General features: G+C 36.2%; 1 long non-coding RNA gene across 2 annotated transcripts in view; it reads right to left on the reverse strand.

The window, feature by feature from the left end:
* LOC134807821 (uncharacterized) overlaps window positions 1-15,255 on the reverse strand; it is a 169,127-nt gene extending 153,872 nt beyond the window's left edge. For both annotated transcript variants that reach the window (XR_010149148.1, XR_010149149.1), the window contains exon 1: window positions 15,144-15,255. This is a non-coding gene — a long non-coding RNA (uncharacterized LOC134807821). The remainder of the gene's footprint in view (window positions 1-15,143) is intronic.
* Between the last annotated feature and the right edge of the window lie 1,636 nt (window positions 15,256-16,891).

Genomic DNA, 16,891 nt, shown 5'->3' on the forward strand with positions numbered 1-16,891 from the left:
CAATCATGATTCCTTCTAAACTGATCTCTTCATTTACTACCTTAAAAACCTTCCTCGATAGGCATCCTTTGCCTATAAGATAAAAGAAAAAAAAAAGCATGGCTTCATGGAAAGTGCAAAAAAGTTCGGGCTGCATAATGCTACTTGAATGAGTGAATTCACTGCAGTCTACAGTCTTGTCCTCAGATTCATAGGCTCGAAATTCAATCAGTATCACAGCAGCGGACCCACATAATCTAAGCCTGCAAAAGTTATATAAGAACCAAAATTGTCAACATATTAATTTTCATGGAAACATACCTGCTAAACAAGTCCTAATCCTCATCTTGGCCTGAGACTCATATTCCTCCTCCAGAAAAAGTTACATGAGTAACCCCTTTAAAATAAGATTCTTTACGGCCACAGAATTAGCTCAAGGAGAGTTAGTTGTTTGGCCATTTGGGGCCTTGAGAATCATGGTTTGGGCTGTGATGAACAGGTACATGCAGCAGATACAAGGAATGCTCTCTCATGACACCAATTCATTGGTCTTCTATTTTCTACAATCCAGGCTGACCAGTTCTCTTCTGTTGGCCAAAACAGTGGATCGAGTTCCCATGTTTTGCACAGAATCCACGTCACCTCCCTGAGATTGCATATCCCTTGGAATTCTGGGAATTCCTAAACTCTTCAGTAACAAACTCCCTGATGGGCCCACCTGGCTTTTGCTTTACTCTCTCAGTTAGCTGAACACATTCCATCTACGTCCTCCCGGTGAACATCTTTATTCCCCAGTTCTTTTCCTGCCGCCCTTTAAAACCTGGCCCCAAACTGCCTTATCCTCACTGTTCCCACACATACCATTCCCTCCAGCCACACCGAATTCTTCGCCTTTCTCCATTCGTGCTGGATGAGTAGACTCCTTCTGTTGTAAGCCACAGAAACTAGCTCTAGCTAACTTCAGCAGAGAAGGGATTTACTGGGAGTAGATGGGGTAGCTTACAGCATTGGAGGCAAAACTGAAAAACCTGTTCTTTGAAAGGATAGAAACTAGGGCAGAGCTGAGGACTTAACAGGAACAGCTGGACATCTCTTCGGAAAGACACCATGAGATGAATCATGTCCTATCATTCTCTATACTGTTCAAGGATAGGAATTCCACATCCCACACTTTATCTTACGAAAAGCAAGGCACCTTTATGGACAGACACCCAAGACAATGCAGAATGAGAGAAAAATACTTCTCAAAAAAAAAAATCAGGACCTGGGACTAATATATCACAGCAAAGGATATGGGGAGCCAATTGATTGAAAATGCATAAACTGTGGAACCAAAGCATGAAGTGGGGCCTAAAGACCCAGAGTGCAAAAACGCTCAAGTGTACAAGGAATCTGAAGGCCAATCAAGTGCAAGAGGAATTTGAAGGTCAAAAGAGAAAATGCCTAGAGAGGCAGCACACTGTAAAGAAAGATGAAGGGAGAAACGAAAGGAGAGAAAAGAATGAACATTTTAGTGTATGAAAGTGATTTGTAGAAATCTTACATGGTAGTAAGAAAACTATAAGAATTCATAATACATAAACACTTCATAACAAAAAAAATTGGAAGATTGAGTGGATTTAAAGGAGTCCTATTCAAATTCAAAGAATTAATGTTTGCAGCTGTGTCTAAAGTCCCAGCTCTGCCTAAAAACTTCGCAACACAAAATCCAGCCTGGCTATTCCTCCAGACACTAGCTTTCCGCGCTTCAGCAATATAAGCCTGTTTTTATTTTCTCAAACACCAGCTCCCTCCTGCCTCAAGGACTTTGCAACTTTGCATGTATGGTTCCTATATGGTTCCTTCTGCTAACATCTTCTTCCCCTCCTGTATTAGTTAAGGTTCTCCAGAAAAATAGAATCAATGGGGGATATAGATACATCTATATCTCTCTGGCTTTCTCTATCTGTCTACCTACGGAGAGAGAGGGGAGGGAGGGATGAGGAAGAGAGAGGAAGAGAGAGAAAGAGGAGATTTATTTTAAGAAAATTGTACGGGCTGGCAAGCTACAAATCCACAAGGCAGGCTGGAAATGCCAGCAAGAGTTGATATTCCAGTCTTGAGTCTGAAGCAAAGGCTGGAAACTCAAGCAGAATTTCTGTGCTGCAGTCTTGAGGTGAATTCGAGTTCCTTTCTCTTTGGGGGGTGAGGAGGGAACCTCAGTCTTTGTTCTCAAGGCCTTCACTTGATTGCATGGAGTTGACCCACATTATGGAGGTTAATCTGCTTTACTCAAAGTCTACTGATTTAAATATTTTTTGGTTTCTGGTTTTTTTCCGAGACAGAGTCTTGCTCTGTCACCCAGGCTAGAGTGCAGTGGCACGATCTCAGCTCACTGCAACCTCTGCCTCCTGGGTTCAAGCAGTTCTCCTGCCTCAGCCTTCCAAATAGCTGGGATTACAGGTGCCTGCCATCACGCCCGGCTATTTTTTATTTATTTATTTATTTATTTTTTTTTGTATTTTTAGTAGAGACAAGGTTTCACCATGTTGGCCAGACTAGTCTCAAACTCCTGACCTTGTGATTCGCCCGCCTCAGCCTCCCAAAGTGCTGGGATTACAGGTGTGAGCCCCTGCGCCCAGCCTACTGATTTAAATGTTAATCACATCTAAACAAATGAAAAACCTACAACATCTAGATTGGTGTTTGACCAAACAACTGGGCACCATTGCCTACCAAGTTGGCTCAGAAAATTAACCATTACACCTCCTCTTCCTGTCTCTTTACCCACCCACATCTGCATTGGGCTTGAGTACCACCACCTCCTTCATGTCTCACCTCAAACCTCAGTCCCCCAAGAAAGACAGGTAAATATATTCTAGCTCTGTTATTCCTTTTATTCCTAATCTCAAGCACAGTAAAGTTAAGAAGGTCCATTTTGGGTACAAAGAACCTCCTCGCAGTGGTGAATAGACATCCCTGGGGTCAGCAGGCAGAGATTCTGTGACGGACTGAAGCTCTCAAGAAAACATCTTAAAACATGTGGAATGGAGAATGCTATTACCCTAGGAATCATCTAAATACATACAGTTTTTCACGGATAATGGATTTGTTAAGCATGCTTGGAATATTCTCCATCTTAAATAGCTATGCATAATTGCAATATTCATAAATTACTATACATTAGCAGACTAAGCAGACACACTGCAGTCAAATTAACTCATTAACCCTTTCCAGAACTCTGATCTTATAAGGTTGAGACCCAGGAAAACTGAATTGATATAACCATAAACATAAACCAAAAAACATAATAAGGTTCCTTCCTAAACAAAATACCACCAACCTTGTTTTTCTTCTGATGATTTTATTTGATGAGCCAAAAGACACTCTGGGACAAAGATAAAGAAGCAAATATGTATATATCATGTAGTTAGAAGAACCTTTTATCCCTTTTAGTGTCTTCCACATATCCTCCCAGCCCATCCTTGACTTTCTCAAGGTAAGTTTTTACAATCTCTCCATTTTCTCCTGCTGTCTTTGTCCAACTTGCCCTCTCTGATTTTAGATAATAGGAAGGCAAGATATGACAAGTCAAGCAAGGCATAGACAATATATTGCTTATGCTATATTTAAATAGTACACCTGAAAATTCATTTTGGACACCATTATTAATAATAAAATGCTTAATATGCACTATAATATTCATTTGAAAACAAAGGCACACTAGACACAGATGAGACAATGAACAAAATACATAAACAGGCATGGACAGTACAGTACTTTTTCTTGTGATGTCAAAGAAATAAAAGCCTATCTCTGTCTCTACAATCCCTCTTGGAGTTGGAGATAGGAGAAGACAACCAGTAATTAGACTGGGATTGCTAGAAATTCAAGACAATATATGAGACTGTTCATTGTGTGCACAGATTGATTTCTAAACTCAAGGATGTCTTAGGTCAGTGGAAATGGACATGACAACTTCTTGTAGGGGGTTCAGAGGAGAATGGCCAGTCAAGTCAAACGAAATTTTTAGATGTGGATGTCAGAAGAGAGCTACAGATGACAGTGTTGAGCTGGAAGGAAGAAGAGAATCAGACAAAGTGTGAGGCTAACACCAGGGCTGTCCTTACACACCTAGCTGCAGAGAAAACACATTTCTAGGATGACCAGAGAGGGAAGTGTAAGAAATTCAGGTGTGGAGGGTCTTGATTTTCCAAGTGTTTAAATGAAATCTAATGAGCAGCAGCATACCAGCCTGGGTTGTAATGAAAATTGCTGTCAGGGAAGTCAACGGTGGAATAAACTAAAGGTCCTTTACTCTGTCTCTTACTACTTTTTGACTCAGAAAAAAAAAGAAAAAAACTTTAGAAGTAGCCATTGACTTAGGACCATAATGAACCAATTATTTTAATGTGGGTTTTACCAGCATCTGTGGAGTCCAGACTGCAGCTTGGAGAAGTGGGATGTGGTCTGGTGAAACAAATATTTACCAGTAAATTATTTGTGCTTATTTTCAAGGGCAATTACATATTTTATGCATGCTTTCAAGGGATTCAGATTATCCTCATTTGATACATGATGGTGATGAACTGTATCTAAAGATTTACCCAAGTGATTTCTAAAATCAAGAACATCAAGTGAACAGCTGTTTGAAACAAATGCCCCATCCTGGAGAGGTTGCATGGCACCGTGGAATTGAACCCTCCTTCAAGAGCCTTTAGAACAATAAAGCATGATGGTCTAATGCAAACCAGAAATTCACAAGCACAGGCTTTCTTCAGTTGATACACACTCTGTTACCAGCTGGAAATCTAGCATTTCAAAAGTCAGAGTGGATAGTTCCAACTGGAAAAGTCTCTGTTCTAAACAGCAAAAGAAGGGATGGAGAGCAGAGGAACAGTAAAATGACATTGCAAAGACAATTAAAGGAATTAGACAAGGCAGTATGAATAAAACAACAATTGATATTTAAGTTTCCCTTGCCCAAATTTGAAAATCAAATTTATTTCACTAAATGCTGGATTAGAAAGAGGAGCTATTAGCCAAGCACAGCTAGAGCTAAAATTTGAACTTAGTTTTCTAGGATTCACTCCTAAAGAGATTGAAATATCCAAAAAGAAAGACTTTTTTTTTTTTTTTTTTTTGGTAGAATCACCAACTTAGACAGATTGCTTACTTTTTCAGGAGAAAAAATAAATTTCCTTTCCCAAAAGGATGATAGAAACTGTCTCAAAAATCAGTATGTTCGTAAGAGCTATACTTTAGGTTCTTTGAGTATGTTTTCATGCAGAATATATGCATGTTTAATTACAATGGCTAACACTGAACGCTTACTACATGGGAGGCACATGCTTTTTATGTATTTTCTAATTCTCCCAACTACTCAATGAGAGCGATGCTATTATTGTCTCCAAAATGAGACACTGAAGCAACTTTGCCAAAGGTAACCACACAACAAGGCAGAGCTGGGATCTGAATACAGACAGTATCCCTAATCACTGCATTAGCTGTCTTTGGGAGAGTGTTTCAAAATAACTTCCATAAAATCCTAAAAAGAATGCAATTCTCTAAGTTTAGAAATAGGAATTACCTATACCACCTGGCAAGTAGAGTGTCAAAAAAAATTTGACTAGTCATGCACTATGAATTTGATGTATTAAATAGTTACCGTAAAGAGTTGAAATAAGCAAAGTGTCAACTGTAAAGAGTTGAAATAAGCAAAGTGTCAAGAAGACTCAATATGACTCAATTGTTAGATTGTTCATCTCTTGAATGCAGTACTTGCCTACTCATCCCAAAGTTTATGTTAAGATGATCTGATGGTGCTTTGGGGCTGGCCTCATGTAGACCACATAAGGAAATGAGAGTACATCTGGCCACAGTGATGGTTGACTTGCCTTCCCTCCAGCTTTACTTCAATCTCCCCTAAAGTTTTTGGGTTCAGCCAGACAAAGAAGTTTTAACAGAAGGTAAGCCCAATGGTCACTCTTTTTTTTAAGGACTAAATGTTTGACAATTTCGAAAGCTGTGAAGAAAATCAGATATTTATTAGTTAGAATCCTGTTTATATTTCTTTTACCAATTGTTTAAATTAGCCCTATATTTTAAATGCACTAACATGCGTGAATTCTCACTTGTTAGTAGGTTCCTGGTCATAGTCAGTTCCTAAACTCAGGTAACATCTTCAAGTATCAGCTCACATAATCAAGTTACTAATTTTTCCTAAGCTGTCAAACTATTCTCACAACAAAAAAAAAAGCAGTTCTGGTATGAAATTATCTGAGTTTACTAACTGCCCCATACTTTTTGAAATGAGTTTCTATATTAATGCAAAATAAAAATGTATGAGTAATAAATATTAAAAACAAAGGAGAGGGGATCCATATTAACTTGAGTGTATCAGCTAGTATTTGGGGCCTTCAGTAGACAGGCACTCTGGCCAACCAAAATAAATCTCATCTATTCCCAAGAAAATCTTCATCCTGTCAAAGAGAATCAAGCCTAGAGTGGAAAAAAAAAATGTGTTCTTTAGGAAATAAATTCTTATTATTTTCTATGTGGGGAAAGAAGCCCATTTCTATATTTAGAACTCAGTGAAAAAGCTTGTCAATCTATCAAAATGTCAAAACCCATCATTTTAGACATACAACACTGCACACGTCACTTTGAGCTTCTTGGGCTTACACTGCCCAACAGGCTCCAGTTGATCTTGGTCCAGAGAATTAATAGTAATGTAAATCTCAATACTCCCATAAATCAGCAGTAAATGAAATTATATTATTTCCTTGAAGCCAAGACTCTTCCTTTTTTCCAAGACTCTACGACAACCTTAGAATAGAGCCATAATTCATACTTAGATGTCTCTCTCTAAGTGAACTCAATTCAAAATAATTATGTCTAGCCTACTTTAAGAAAACCCAATACATAAAAAGTTATTTACAAGAATAATTATTTTTTAAATGATAGTTTACAGCACAAGATAAGAACTTTCTCTAAATTACATTTATAAAATTCTACACTGGTAATACCAATAAGTTTGCCTGATCAGACAGTACATCCTTTCCTTCTCTTGAAAAATTAGAAATTTTATAATATAACCAAAACCATTCTTAATATATGGCCGATCTCAAAGGGGAATTACAGAAATGAACAGTTATTCAAAACTAGAGTAGCAAGCATGTAAGCAGAGGTCTCAATCACCCAGGGGGTATCCCGGTTGGGGCTGGAATTTCAGCATCTTCCCAGGAACGTAAGGCACTTTTCTGATCCCCTGAGAGGCTGAGAGGAAAGAAGCTAGAATTGAATTTCCTGCAAAACTAGGACTCCAGAAAGGTAACCTCTCACCAGTCCAGGCAAGCAGTAGGAGATCTTGTAATCTATAAGGGCTCTGGGAAGGAGAGAAAGTTCATGTGAAAAGAAATAAAATTCTCAAACCCATGACAGGTAAATGTAGGGGGTCAGATTTATACTACCTGTATGATAAATAATAAACTGAGAAATTAACATAAAAATAGGTCTTGCACTATGGAAACCCTGGGGCTTCTGGTAGAAATAAATGCAAAATACCCTAAAGAGAAATGTTCAAACCTCATAGAAGGCCCATGCAAAATGTCAAACTGAAGATGAGCTCACAATCAAAAATACAGCCAATGCTTAGAAATTATTTGCAACAAAACAAAACCAACAGACATGACAACAGGCTCAATTAGGAACTAGAAGTAGATAAAAAAAAAAAAAAGAAAGGGAAATCTAACAGTCAAAATAACAGCATTAAACTGATTATAAAATGCAATAAAATTAAAAACCAACAACTACAAGGTCAAAATATGCATTTGGAAATACACAAACATGACTCTACATCATTTGCAGTTTATGAAGAAATAATAATGGAAATGTTTAATACTTGCAAATAAATAAGAACGAAAACATAACATAAAATGTGTAAGACCTAGTGTAAGTATGCTTTAAGACAAAATAATGTATACCTTTAAATGCATGTGTTGGAGGAAAAAAAGACAGAAAATTAACAAGCCCAGGAACTCAAGAAGTGAGAAGAACAACAGTGTAAGTAAGTTTAAAGGAAATGTTAAATAGAAAGTAAGCTGGAAATGATGGCATCCACCTGTAATCCCAGCTACTCAGGAGGCTAAGTGGGAGGATTGCTTGAGGCCAGGAGTTCAGGACCAGCCTGGGCAATATAGTGAGACGTCCACTTCTAAAAAAAAAACTAAACTAAAATAAAAATAAATAAATAAATATAAAAGCAGAAGAGAAAACAAAGACAGAATCAATCAGCAAAACAAAAAACTGATTCTTTGGAGAAAAAACACACAAAGGAAATACACATCCCCAGAAAATTGATTAAGGAAAAAAGGAATATATAGACAATACTAAGAACAAAAAAAGGGATATAACTATAGATAGAATGGGGATTTTTTAAAAACATTAGTATATTGTATAAAACTTTATGTCAATAAAGGTGAAACTTAAATGAAAATTCTAGAAAACTATAAATTGCCAACACTGGCTAATGAAAAAATAGAAAGCCAGTAAAATCCTATATAAAGTTTCAAATTGATCAGTAAAGATCCAGCCACAAGAAAAATGCCCCAAAGGCTTTAAAGCAAACTTTATCAAACCTTTAAATAGCAGATAATTCATATTTTCTACATAGTTCACAGTCAGAAATAGAGTGAAAGTTTTTCACCTATGAAAAGACAAACAACCGCACAATAATAGCACAGGACATCAATCCCCCACTGAGAGCATTAGCCAGATCACTGAGGCAGAAAACTAATGAAGAAATTCTAGACTTAAATTCAACATTCAACCAATTGAACCTAATAAACATCTACAGAATATTCCAGCCAATAAGCACAAAATATATATTCTTCTCATCTACATATAGAACACACTCTAAGACTGACCATATGTTTGGTCACAAAATAAGTTTTAATAAATTCAGAAAAATCAAAATCATACCAAGCATATCCTCAGCCTACAGTGGAATAAAAATAGAAATCAATACCAAGAGGAACTCTCAAAACCACACGATGCTGTGGAAACTAATCAACTTGCTCCTGAATGACTTTTGGGTAAACAGCAAAATTAAGGCAGAAATCAAAAAAATCTTTAAAACGAATGAAAACAGAGATACAACATACTAATGTCTCTGGGATGCAGCAAAAGCAGTGTCAAGGGGAAAGGTTATAGCGCTAAATGCTGGATCAACAAGATAGAAATATCTCAAATTAACAGTCTAACATTACACCTAAAAAAATTAGAAAAACAAGAACAAACTAATCCCAAAGCTAGCAGAAGATGAGGAGAAAAAGGAACCCTCATATACTGTTGGTGGGAAGGTAAATTAGTACAACCACTATAGAAAACAATTTGGAGAAGTTTCCTCAAAAAACTAAAAATAGAGCTACCACATAATCCAGCAATCCCATTCCTAGGAACTACCCAAAAGAAAGGAAATCAGTGTATCAAAGAGATATCTGCACTCCCATGTTTATTGCCCCACTATTCACAATAGCCAAGATTTGGAAGCAACCTAAGTATTAATCAACAGATGAATGAATGAAGAAAATGTGGTACATATACACAATGGAGTAGTATTTGGCCATAAAAAAGAACAAGATCCTGTCATTTGCAATAACATGGATAGAACTGGAGGTCATGGTGTTAAGTGAAATAAGCCAGACGTAGAAAGACAAATTTCACATGTTCTCACTTACTTATGGGAGCTAAAAATTAAAACAATTGAACTCATGGAGATAGAAAATAGAAGGATGGTTACCAGAGGCTGGTAAGAGTAGTAGAGGCCTGAGGAAAATGTGGAGATGGTTACTATGTACAAAAAAAATAGTTAGAAAGAATGAATAAGACCTAATAAGGTGACTATAGTCAAAAAGATTTTAATTGTACATTTTTGAATAACTAAAAGAGTATATTTGGATTGTTTCTACCACAAAGAATAAATACATGAGGTGATGGATAACCCCCCCAAGAAACAGTCACTTAAGTTTTTATTTAAGCCAGCAGAAGAAAATAAATAACTAAAATCAGAGAAGAACCAAGCGAAATTGAGATCCAAAGAACCAAACAGGATCAATAAAATGAAAAATTGATTCTTTGAAAGGATAAACAAGAGTGATGGACTGCTAGCTAGATTAAAAAGGAAAAAAAGAAAGAAGATCCAAATAAGCACAACTTAAAAAGGAAAAAAAGAAAGAAGATCCAAATAAGCACAACTGGAAATGACAAAGGTGACATTACAACCAACCCCACAAAAATACAAAAGATCCTCAGAGACTATTATGAATACTTCTATGCACACAAACTAAAAAATATAGCGGAAATGGACAAATTCCTGAAATCATACAAACTCCCAAAACTTTGAACCAATAATGAGTTCTGAAATTGAATTATAATATTTTTTTAAAACTACCAACCAATAAAAAGCCCTCAACCAGATTGATTCACAGCCGAATTCTACCCTATGTACAAGGAACATCTAGTACCAATCCTACTGAAACTATTCCAAAAAATAAAGGAGGGACTCCTTCCTAACTCATTCTTTGAAACTAGTATCATCCTGATACCAAAATCTGGCAAAAGAACAACAAATAAAGGAAACTACAGGCCAGTATCCCTGATGAACATAGATACAAAAATTCTCAACAAAATACTAGCAAACTGAATACAGCAGCACTTGAAAAAGTTAATTCACCATGATCAAGTATGCTTCATTCCTGGGATGCAAGGTTGGTTCAACATACACAAATCAATACATGTGATTCAACACATAAACATAATTAAAAACAAAAACCATATGATCAGCTGAATATACACAGAAAAAGCTTTTTGTTAAAATCCAACATCCCTTCATGATAAATACCCTCAAGAAACTAGGCATCAAAGGAAGTTACCTTAAAATAATAAGAGCCATGTATAACAAAACCCACAGACAACATCATACTGAATGGGCAAAAGCTGGAAGCATTCTCCTTAAGAATTGAAACACGACAAGGATGGAAGTCCACTCTCACCACTCCTATTCAACATAGTACTGGAAGTCCTAGCCAGAGCAATCAGGCCAGAGAAAGGAATAAAATGTATCTAAATAGGAAAAGAGGAAGTCAAATTATCTGTCTTCACTAATTACATGATTCTACACCTAGGAAACCCTAAAGAGTCCAACAAAAGGCTCATAGACCTGATAAACAACTTTAGTAAAGTTTTAGGTTACAAAATCCATAAACAAAAATTAGCATTTCTTTTTACCAATGATAATCAAGCTGTGACCTAAATCAAAAACACAATCCCATTTACAATATCCCAAAAAGAATAAAATATCTAGGAATACATTTAACCAGGAAGGTGAAAGATCTCCACAAGGAGAGCTACAAAACATTGCTAAAAGAAATCAGAGATGACACAACCAAATGGAAAAGGATTTCATGCTCATAGATTGGAAGAATTAATATCATTAAAATGGCCATACTGCCCAAAGCAATCTACAGATTCAGTGCTATTCATATCAAATTATGATATTCAATGCTATTCACATCAAGTGCTATTCATATCAAAATGTCATTTTTCACCAAATTAGAAAAAAATTCTAAAATTCATTAGAACCAAAAAAGAGTATGAACAGCCAAGCCAATCCTAAGCAAAAAGAACAAAGCCAAAGGTATCACATTACCTGACTTCAAACTATACTACAAGGCTACAGCAACCAAAACAGCATGGTACTAGTACAAAAATAGACATGTAGACCACTGGAAGAGAATAGAGAACCTAGAGATACAGCTGCACACCTCCAACCAACTGATCTTTGACAAAGTCAACAAAATAAGCAACAGAGAAAGGACTCCCTATTCAATAAATGGTGCTGGGAAAACTGGCTAACCAGAAACTGGACCCCTACCTATCATCATATACAAAAATTAACTCAAGATGGATTAAATACAAATGTATAACCTCAAACTATAAAAATCCTAGAAGAAAAGCTAGGAAATACCCTTCTGGACATCAGCCTAGGCAAAGAATTTATGACTAAGCCCTCAAAAGCAATTGCAACAAAAATAAAAATTGACAAGTGGAACCTAATTAAACTAAAGAGCTTCTACACAGCAAAAGAAACTATCAACAGAATAAACAACCTACAAAACGGGGGAAAATATTCACAAACTATGCATCTGACAAAGGACTAATACCCAGAACCTATAAGGACCTTAAACAAATAACTAATAACCCCATTAAAAAGTGGGCAAAGACATGAACAAATATTTTTCGAAAGAACACATAAATGTGGCTATCAAGCATATGACAAATAGTTCAACATCACTGATCATTAGAGAATTGCAAATCAAAACCACAATAAGATACCATCCCACACCAGTCAGAATGGCTATGATTAAAAAGTCAAAAAATAACAGATGCTACTGAGGTTGCAGAGAAAAAGGAACCCTTATGCGCTGTTGGTGGTAGTGTAAAATTAGTTCAACCATTGTGGAAATCAGTGTAGTGATTCCTCAAAGACTTAAAAACAGAACTACCATTTGACTTAGCAATCCCATTACTGAGTATATACCCAAAAGAATATAAATTGTTCTGTCATAAAGACACATGCACATGTATGTTCATTGCAGCAGTATTCACAATAGCAAAGACATGGAATCAACCTCAATGTCCATCAATGGTAGACTGGATAAAGAAAACATGATACATATATACCTTGAAATACTATGCAGCCATAAAAAGGAGATAATGTCGTTTGGAGGAACATGGATGGAGCTGGAGGCCATTACCCTTAGCAAACTAACACATATACAGAAAACCAAATACCACATGTTCCCACTTATAAGTAGGAGCTCAATGATGAGAACACATGGACACATAGAGGGTAACAACAGACACTAGGGCCTACCAAAGGTTGGAGGATGGGAAGAGGGAAAGGATCAGGAAAAATAACTAGTGGGCACTTGGTCTAATACTGGGTAATGAAATTATCAGTACAACAAACTCTCATAACACAAGTTTACCTATATAACAAACTTGCATGTGTGCCCCTGAACTTAAAACAGGAGTTTTAAACTTTAAAACAAAAGTTTTAAAAAACTTGTAAAAAATAATATTTGTCCAAAGAAAGAGAAAATAAACCAGTAAAATAGAAGAGAATGCTCAGGGTAAAAAAAATTTTTTTTAAATCACATGAATACAAGATGTCATCAGAAGTCAGTGGGAAAGAATGGACTACATAATACATGTCACTGCAACTAAGGTTGTCCATACGCAAAAAAAAAAAAAAAAAGGTACAACTGATCCCAACCTCACTCCATGGACACATTAAATCCTAAGTGTATATATTAGAATTTTGAAAGAATGGGAAAATAATATTTTTGTGATAATGGAGAAGTGAATTATTTCCTAAAAGAGAAGTCAGGGGCACAAATCATAAAGGAAATGGTTGATTTGCATTTTTGATTATAATAGAATGTTATATTAAAATTAAAAATTATATAAGATGACACAAACTAAGTTAAAATGCAAACTCTATACTTTGTATAAGCTATGTGTCACACATGTAACTGAAAAAGGTATAGTATCCCTTATAAATATATTTTAAAATAAATTAATATAATCCATAAGAAAAATACAAAGAATACAATAATAAAACAGGCAAAGGATATGAACTGACAATTTACACAAGAGAAAACTGGAACACCTAAAAATGTCTCAGCCTCACTAGCTAAAATGAAGTTAATGTGAGATACCACTTCAGAAAAGGAAGATATCTAAAATACAAATTGTTGAGGCAGATATGGGGAAATTGAAACTCTCTTATATGGCTACTAAAAATACTTCGATGAGTAATTTGCCAATATCTAGCAAAACTGAAGAGATACATCCCTGTGGCCCATAATTTTACTCTTAAATGCAAAGCCTATTCATTGCAACCTTGTATGAATAGAAAAAAAATTTTTAAAGCTCAAGCTTTTTTACTGGTGAAATAAATAATTACATATAATGAGATACTAGATAGTAGTTTAAATGAATATACTACTTCTTAATGGAGCAACACGGCTAAATCTCAAAATCAGTGTTATATGAAAGACAATTGCAAAAAGATTTGGAACTATTCCATTTATGTAAACATGTAAAACTTACAAAACACTGCTATATAATGTTTAGGGATACATACACATACAAAAATAGGGATGCGGCCGGGTGTGGTGGTTCACGCCTGTAAATCCCAGCACTTTGGGAGGCCGAGGCAGGTGGATCACTTGAGGTCAGGAGTTCGAGACCAGCCTGGCCAACATGGTGAAAATACTTTACTAAAAATACAAAAATTAGCCTGTCTTTTTTTGTATTTACTAAAAATACAAAATTTACTAAAATTTTGTCTTTTTAAAATTTTACTAAAAATACAAAAATTAGCCTGACGTGGTGGCAGGCGCCTGTAATCCCAGCTACTCAGGAGGCTGAGGCAGGAGACTTGCTTGATCCTGGGAGGTGGAGGTCGCAGTGAGCAGAGATCATGCCACTGCACTCCAGCCTGGGCAAAAGAGTAAAATTCCATCTCGAAAATGAATAAATAAATAAAAACAAAAATATGGTTGGTAAAGATACAACTTCAGAATAGTGGTTAAATCTGTGAAAGAAGGAAAAAGGATGGGATGAGAAACAGTCAGCTGTATTGTAATATTTGATTTCTAGAAAAAGAAAAGGGAAGAATAAGGCAGGTGTTACTTTTAAATATAGTGGTTGGTCACTGGGTACCTGTTAAATTATTCTCCATATTTTTCAGTTTTATAAGTTTTAAAAATTAATAAGCAAATCACTTACATATTCATTAACTCATTTTAATAGAACCTCCCCAATAAGATTTTATTAATACATGTTAATTTTATAGGTGAGAAGACAGATTCCTTAAGGTTATATCCCTTAACAACATTCACAAAGCCATAAGGGGTAGAGCTGGAATTCCAGCTTAAGTCACTTGAATCAGCATGCTTCTCCAAGAAATCCGGATCTTGCAAAATGATTATTCATAGAGTTCTATAAAGATCGAGCTCCATTATTGCATTGAGTATTTATTTTAATTTACCTTAATTTGACTGCCAATCAACTTTTCAGGAGAACATTGAATTTTTTCCTGTATCAGTGCCTACCTGCATTCATGGAGGTGGAAGTCACTGTCTGGGTTCAGCTGGCATTACATTAGAGGATCTGGGACCCTGAACAGCTCGGTTCTAAAAGCACCCTTTCTCCCTGCCCAATATTTCCAAAGACAAGAGCTCGGGGTAGAAAAAAACCACCAACAAACTCATATCTGTATGGCTTTAAGCCATCTTGAGATTACTGAAAAAAATCTGTGACTTGGCAGTTACACTGACTTACAAGCTCAGTTTAAAAATATATGTTATAACAGTTAAGCAGCTGTTATTTCTCCTTCCTTTGCCAACTGATTATGTATAGCAAGTTTTGTCATTTTTCCATTATTCACGACTCTTGGGTTATCAGTCATTTGAATAAACGATAACACACTTCATTGGAAGACAAACCATTTGAAGGTGGAGTTGGAAAATAAGTTATCTAGGGCAAGTGAGAAGGGATTTTGTGCATCAGATGGTTTTAATTAAAGGAATGATATCAAATCTGCTTCTACTTAAAGAGGCGAGACACCTCCCAGAGCTCGAGATTAAAACCTCTGTTAGTCTTTTCCACCAAATCTCTTCCTGGGTCTCCAGAAGTTTTCTTTTTTCCCATTAAATACTAGAGAATCTTTCATATATAATCATGGAAAGTCATGGGGAAAAAGGCTAATGCGGTGGTTTTCCCAGAGAGAGAGAGAATTTTCTTTTCTGTTTGTTTCTGATTTGTTTATCATGTTATTGCAAAATCATTAGTATCTAGAATTCCTTAGTATAGAAGACGTACTTATCTCCCATTGTGCCTATTGATTCTCCAGCAATAGCAGTCTCTCTGCACAGTTCCCCATTCCAACCCCTCTACTAGCAGACAATGCTCTGAGCACCCTACGATGTATGACCAAGATCCTCTCAATGTTCGAGAAGGATGTTGAGGACCCCATATCATTTTTATAACTATAAGGGCCTCCCACATTGACAATTTTTGTCTAAGAACCTTGACTTCACCTATTACAGAGTCCCATGTGAATGCTTAACAAGTGTCCTACTTTCACTCAACAGACTGTGGGGTTTTCCTCAGTTCCTTTACAATAACATTTGGAAAAAACATATTTCAATGTAAAATAATCTTTAATCAACCATTTTACTGCTACTCCACACTGCCTTTGATCCACAGCTGTAGTGACAGGAAGAGATTCCTTTTAAAATTCAAATTTGAATATTGGCTGGCCTGCTCCTTACAAAAAGTACAATTCAGTCACATCTCTATTATCCCTGAAAAAGAGAAAAAAGCTCATAAAGATATAAGTTAAAAAGTAATGCTAAAACCTCATTTTCTTAAGCCTAACCGCCAAAACAGTTACATGATATTCTAATAGTAAAATTGGCTTAATTAGAAGTTTATCTCTTTCTCATTTCTTTTTTTTTTTTTTTTTTTTTTTTGAGACAGAGTCTCCCTCTGTCACCCAGGCTGGAGTGCAGTCACGCTCTCAGCTCACTGCAAACTCCGCCTCCCGGGTTCAAGCGATTCTCCTGCCTCAGCCTCCTGAGTAGCTGGGATTACAGGCACATGCCACAAACACCCAGCTAATTTTTGTATTTTTAGTAGAGATGGGGTTTCACCATGTTGGCCAGGATGGTCTCGATCTCTTGACCTCATGATCCGCCCACCTAAGTGCTGGGATTACAGGCATGAGCCACCGCGCCCAGCCAAAATATAATTTCTAAAAAAGGTTTTCAGAAGCACACAACGTAATGTGTTAGATTTT

The sequence above is a fragment of the Pan troglodytes genome, chromosome 12 (genome assembly GCF_028858775.2).
Source record: "Pan troglodytes isolate AG18354 chromosome 12, NHGRI_mPanTro3-v2.0_pri, whole genome shotgun sequence".
In the NCBI taxonomy this organism is placed as follows: domain Eukaryota; kingdom Metazoa; phylum Chordata; class Mammalia; order Primates; family Hominidae; genus Pan; species Pan troglodytes.